General features: G+C 34.9%; 1 non-coding gene across 1 annotated transcript; it reads left to right on the top strand.

Moving 5' to 3' along the window:
• Positions 1-5,204: 5,204 nt before the first annotated feature.
• Positions 5,205-5,275, top strand: TRNAG-GCC (transfer RNA glycine (anticodon GCC)). Its single transcript has one exon. It is a non-coding gene; the product is annotated as a tRNA-Gly (tRNA).

The raw sequence follows: 5,275 nt of genomic DNA, 5'->3' as shown, positions 1-5,275 counted from the left end.
ACTGCCAAACCCTAGCCACCAAGCCGTCGCAAACCCTAGCCGCCAACGCAGCCGCCGCCTACCCTAGCAACCCACGCTCGCAGCCGCCGCGACCATAGTCATCTACCAATTTTGGGAAAACCTAGATCTGACATTTGAACCCAAATCAAGCAAAAATCTTTCAAAAAACAAGAAAATCAAATCCAATTTATTAGTAAAAAATATACTTTCCATAACATCTCAACCATAATCACAACCCCCACCACGCCTCCACCCGCCGTTGCCGCCTCCACCCGTCGCTGCCTTCATCCGACGCCGCCGCCGCCGCCTCCTTCCACTGCCGCCGCCGCCGTCTCCACCCGCCGTCGCTACTTCCACACTCTCTCGATCCACAGCCCGTGTTCCTGCTCTCTCCATTGCCGGCGGTGGTTGCCTTCGTGCAACTACTGAAGAATAAGAGAAAGATCGAAAGATGAGAGCAAAGAACGAGATAGAGAAAGGGAAGATAGAAAGAACGTGTGAGAGAGAGGGAGATGGAGAGAGAGAACGTGTGAGAGAGGGAGAGAAAACAAAAAGAAGAAAAATAAATTTCAATTGCCGTGAATGTCTAGGTTTATATAATTTAGGGTATAAGGGCAAGATAGGGATTAAAAAAAAAATAGGGATGTGGCTCATATATTATTTAAAATTAAGGATTTAATTAAAAGATTGAATTTGGATTTGTCATTTAGTTCGAATTAGGTTTCCTTTGAGGGGCTCATGGCATATTAACCCTAATAATAATAATAATAATAATAATAATAATAATAATAATAATAATAATAATAATAATAATAATAATAATAATAATAATAATAATAATAATAATAATAATAATTAAAAAAATATTTTTTTTGAAAAAAGCTGATGGGCGTAATTGAAAAGAATCGATGGCTAAAATTAGGAGCAATCTTTTCTCAAATAATATTAAAGAGCCCCAAATTATAATTAACAAGCGAAGCTCTATGAATGAAATTGCGCTGACTTTTGGAGTTATAATTAGGCTTAGAAAATGTGCACTTTTATTTGTATTTACGAAATTAGCTCAACTTTTTTTTTTCCTGAATTTCTTTTCCGGTCGGTCAACCACCGTTGACCGCCAGTCTCTGGCGTTGAATTTTTTTTTTCTTAGAAAAAAATATTTTAATTAATATTACTATCTTGACTACTAAATTACTGTCTCAGACACTAATATTACTGTTTGGGACAGTAATATTATGTATATTATTTTCCCGAACAGTAATATTATTAATATTATTGTCTAAGACAGTTAAATTACTGTTGGCGACAGTAATTTAGCAGCCAAGGCAGTATTATTAATTAAAATAATTTTTTAAGAAGAAAAAAAAAGTCAATGAACTGTTAAATTACTGTCTCCGACAGTTAAATAAGTGCTGGAGACAGTAATTTAGCAACCAATACAGTACTGTCTCCGACAGTTAAATAACTGTTGGAGACAGTAATTTAGCAACGAATACAGTAATATTAATTAAAATATTTAAAAAAAAAATCAATTAACAGTTAAATTACTGTCTCCAACAGTTAAATAACTGTTGGAGACAGTAATTTAGTAGCAAAGACAATAATATTATATAAAATATTTTTGAAGAAAAAAAAATCAAATTACCGTTAAATTACTGTCTCCGACAGTTAAATAACTGCCGGAGATAGTAATTTAGCAGTCATGACAGTAATATTAATTAAAATATTTTTTTTAAGAAAAAACAAAATTATAAAAAAAAAAAGGAAAAAAATGTCAACGCCGGAGACCGCGGTCAACAGCAGTTGACCGGCCGGAAAAAAAAATTATGGGGAAAAAAAGTTTTTCAATAATAAAAAAAAAGAAATAAAAAAAAGTCAACGCCGGTCAACGGTGGTGGCGGGTCAAAATTTAAATTAGGGTTAAAATTGGTTAATTGATGAAATTGGGCTAAATTGGGGTGTAAATCATGAAATTGGAGTTGAAATGTGTTTCAATGAATTGAGGGTAATTTTGGTATATATAAAGGGATTTTCCTCATTTGCAAATAAGTTTGAATGAACTGGATTTATTTGAAAGACAAAAAAAGTGGATGTTCCTCTTTTAATTAAATGCCCTTGTCATGGGCCTATTTGCCAGTTGCCCTTAAAAATAATTAGTGTAAATATAGACACATATATAATAAGTGTCACTGTAAATAAAATTGCAATTAATTAATTATTCTTGTAACTATTCCTTTAATAAATAAATTTTATGATTTTTTTTGCTTCAATATTTTTCTTGATGTGTGAAATTTATTTTTGATAAATTGTGTGAAGACAATATATTCCACATCGTTCCTTATAAAATGATTGAAGATTGATAGGGTATTTTCGAAAAAAAAATACACAAAACTATAAACGCCTAAAAACTATAATGCGCCACAAGCAAAATTAGTATTTAGGGGGTAAGTGTTACTTTTGTTAGATTAGGGGCAAGTGTTATTAATCCGATACTTCAGGGGTGTAAACTGTAACTAACCCTAATATTTATATTCATGTCAAAAGAATTAAGCTACATTTTTTACTTATTTTAAAAATATTATCATTATATTTCTGTTAATTTTATTGGAAGTTTCGCTCCCACCAAAATATCTCACGGTGCGCCCCTCGTTAAGGCGGTATTCGTAGTTACTACAAGTCTACAAGAGAAGAGACAAATAAGAATGCAGTTCGTTCAGCTCTGAGTAACGTTCTTGATAAGTTGTCTGCATCTGGGTGTGATCTGATACGATCTCTCGAGTATCATAAAAATTCTTTACGAAACGTAAGATCTATTCTTTAATATTTTTCTCTTCATTATCAAAACCCTAGCACAAGACGACTATTTAAAGATAATAAAACCCTAGAATCCTAATCTAACTAGAAAAGATAATTACCTAGACTAATAAAATACTTAATATATATCCTAAATATTAAACTCACGGCATATATATATATATCATAAATATACTAATCTAATTAATTAATAATAAAATACTAACTAACTAATATTTAAACGATATATTAAATAATATATCGTATCAAACCACCCCTCTTGAAATGAACCTTGTCCTCAAGGTTCTGCCCAATAATCGTCTCTCTTTTCTGTGTTTCCATCTATGCTTGACGCCATCGAAATGCTTTCCGAGTGAATCCGAAAAACATGACGAACGATCAAGATCTTTACTACATTGTTTATGTTGATCGAACGAACTCTTAAAGGCTTTTGGAAAAATTCTCAATATTTTTCCCGATAAACAAGCCTCTTCAATCACCTTTTCAGATTCCGGTTCATTCACAATCACCAATTCTTGTTCGTATTTTTTGCTTTCAACATCATGGAATTCTTCTAATATCCATAGTGATTCTTCTTTCTCCTTCTTCGTTAGTTCTTCGTCTTCGTCCCAAATTACCTCAAGTGAATCCGATAATTCTTCTTTCGGCTCGTCGTCCCACTTTATCTCAGTTGATTCCGATTCTTCTTCTTTCGGCGAACTCACAAACAATTGGGGTTATTTTGAAGAGCCACCTCCACCACCGCCATCTCCACCACCACCGCCGCCGCTGCCGAATCTACCGCTAGAGGGAGATGAAGACGACGATGATCAAATTTTCGTTAGTGCTACAAAAGAATAGATCTTACGTTTCGTAGGAAATATTTATGATACTCAAGAGATCGTATCAATTGGTATCAGAGCGAAGTTGCGATAACACCAACGCTTCGTTAGCAAAGCAGAGATTATATCAAAGCTAAGCTGGAGCAAAGTTGAGATCACATCAAAACTTTGTGAAAATCATGATGTCCGAAACAAGACGGTTAGAGCGATTGGAGAAATCCGTAGAGAGATTACGGATTGATTTTCAGAAATTGCTCGAACAAAGTCACAGACGACGTCAACACCAACACAAAAGTCGAAGGGACCGCCGCCCATTACCGCCAACGCCACCGCCGCTGCCGCTGCCGAGCCTATCGCCGGAGGAAGAGGAAGAGGACGATGATGATTTTTTCAAAGAGCCACCGCCGCCGCCGCTGCCGAGCCTATCGCCGGAGAAAGAGGAAGAGGACGACGATGACTTTTTCGAAGAACCCCAATTTTTTGTGAGTTCGCCAGAAGAAGAGGAATCGGATTCAACTGAGATGAAGTGGGACGAAGAGCCGAAAGAAGAAGAATCGGAGTCAACCGAGATAAAGTGGGACGAAGACGAGAAATTAACCAGAGAGGAGAGCAAAGAGTTACTATGGATATTGGGAGATTTCCATGGTGTTCAAAAGAAAGGAGACGAAGAACCGATGGTCAGTTTGGAGGAGACAAAATCTACAAAGACGATTGAAAAAGTTTATTTATCAGGAAAAAGATTGAATATTTTCGCTAAAGTAGCCTTTGGAATTTCGTTGGATCAGCATGAACAATGTATTAAAAAGCTCGGTCTTTCATCGTGTTTTTCGGAGTCAATCGGGAAGCAAGTCAATGAAGTCAAACATAGGTGGAAGCGCAAAGGAGAGGGATCAAATTAACTCGAACCTTGAGGACAAGGTTCATTTCAAGAGGGGTGGTTTGATACGATATATATTTAATATATCGTATATTTATTCATTAGTTATTATTTAATTATTTAATATATATTATTTAAGTATTAATTTAGTTAGAGCCGTAGGCTTAATGATTATAGGATAGATATTAAGTATTTTATTAGTTTAGGTAATTATCTTTCCTAGTTAGATTAGGATTGTAGGGTTTTATTCTCTTTAAATAGTCGTATTGTGCTAGGGTTTTATTATGCATAGAGAAATATTAAAGAATAGATCTTACATTTCGTAGGAAATATTTATGATACTCAAGAGATCGTATCATGATCAAGAATTGTTTTCCTTGTAAAACGCAGAGGGTTTCGTTCGTGTGTTGATTCTTTGTGAGAGTTCTCAAAATTTCGGTTTGTGTTAAAGGTAGCATGGAGTTTTCATTGAATCGAAATTTCTGGGAAAAAAAATAAAAGGAGGAATAATTCGAATTTCTTGCTAGTTGTGTGTGTGTGTTTATTTGGAAAATTTCATGTATTTGGCTGGGATTTTTAAAAGGAATAGTGTTTGGTGATTTTGTGTAAACTGAATCGAATGAATAAGATGTATTTTCCTTGACAATGTAGTGTTTTTGTATTATATATATGTAATGAAACTAGAACAATCAGCATCAGTGGTCTAGTGGTAGAATAGTACCCTGCCACGGTACAGACCCGGGTTCGATTCCCGGCTGATGCA

Source organism: Erythranthe guttata, chromosome 9, assembly GCF_056151865.1.
Source record: "Erythranthe guttata isolate IM_541 chromosome 9, IM_541, whole genome shotgun sequence".
Taxonomy (NCBI): domain Eukaryota; kingdom Viridiplantae; phylum Streptophyta; class Magnoliopsida; order Lamiales; family Phrymaceae; genus Erythranthe; species Erythranthe guttata.
This window is presented reverse-complemented; position numbering and strand designations above follow the sequence as displayed.